Genomic DNA, 1192 nt, shown 5'->3' on the forward strand with positions numbered 1-1192 from the left:
AATATGTTGGTCAATGTTCATTTTATTTGGCCACTGAAGACAAATATCATCCTCTGATGCGTGACCAAATGGACAACAACCCATGACACAGCAAGGCTCATCGCGCTTTTATTTTGAAAACCTACACGCAAAATGAAGCAGTCACGTGACCCATGCAATGCGAGGCTTCGTTTGTTGCCAGTCACGTGGTTTTCAGCAAGCCAACACAAGCCTCGAAGCAGGGCTTCATCGGCCACGCCCCCTTTTTACTCGGTACAAGGATCGAAGCCTGGATTCAGATAGCCCATCACTAATGAGTGTTGTGTTCGGGAGCTAGCATGCTAGCACTAGCCTTCCCAGCTCGTTGAGTTGGTTATACACCGATCTAAATATAGCACATTCAAACTGAAATGTTTACAGTGGTGGAGAAAGTACTCAAGAAATGTACTTAAGTAAAAGTACAAATAAACAGACAAAAATATACTCAAGTAAAAGTAACATTTTACTTAAGTAAAAGTAAAAAAGTACTGGCTTTTAAAAATACTTAAGTATTAAAAGTAAAAGTACTTGCTGAATACATAACCTAATCGCTAATATCATTAAGTGAACTGATCGTATTTAATTTTAATACATTAGAAATGTGCCATTTTAATGAACAATGTCACAGATAAAGCATGTTTTCACTGTGTTTACTCTGTAACATAGTTTAGACTTAGATATTAGATTCTATGCATCATAATTTCAGGGATGGAAACATCTTGTCTCCTTTTCTCCTGTCCTAACATACCATGAACTTTTTTTTTTTTTTTTTTGCCACGAGTGGCTTTTATTTTGAAAAAAATCCAACTGGCAGGCGAGGACATGGAAGTCCTATAGGACTTAGTAAAGATCCGGCCAGAAGAATCGGATCGTTCCTGAATGTCATATCACTATATTGCACTTTGGTCACAGCGTTGTCCCATAAATGCGACACCTCAGTCAACACCTCCACACAATAATTCAGCGCATGAGTGACAACTTTTTTTCGTCGCAGATGCAACGTGTGTCTCAGTACAGCTAGCTTTGCTAGCATCATGTCCACGGATCTTACCTTTCTTTAAGCTTTCCTTCCAAGTGACGCTAAAAGTTGGACTAAGTCCCCCCGTCTATGAAAGCGAAGCGCTGCTGGTTTTACATGTCGCCATATCTTATGGTTTATGCAGCTATTATATTA

At 39.2% G+C, this 1192-nt stretch overlaps 1 protein-coding gene and 1 long non-coding RNA gene across 2 annotated transcripts in view; one reads left to right on the forward strand and one right to left on the reverse strand.

The window, feature by feature from the left end:
* Positions 1-920, reverse strand: part of LOC106937332 (uncharacterized) — a 27002-nt gene extending 26082 nt beyond the window's left edge. Inside the window, exon 1 of the long non-coding RNA XR_001422365.1 lies at positions 910-920. This is a non-coding gene — a long non-coding RNA (uncharacterized LOC106937332). The remainder of the gene's footprint in view (positions 1-909) is intronic.
* ngfrb (nerve growth factor receptor b) overlaps positions 1-1192 on the forward strand; it is a 46127-nt gene that overhangs the window by 26206 nt on the left and 18729 nt on the right. The gene's annotated exons all lie outside the window — the stretch shown is intronic.

Source organism: Poecilia latipinna, unplaced genomic scaffold (assembly GCF_001443285.1).
Source record: "Poecilia latipinna isolate Pla-1442-1.1 unplaced genomic scaffold, P_latipinna-1.0 Scaffold2319, whole genome shotgun sequence".
Lineage (NCBI taxonomy): Eukaryota > Metazoa > Chordata > Actinopteri > Cyprinodontiformes > Poeciliidae > Poecilia > Poecilia latipinna.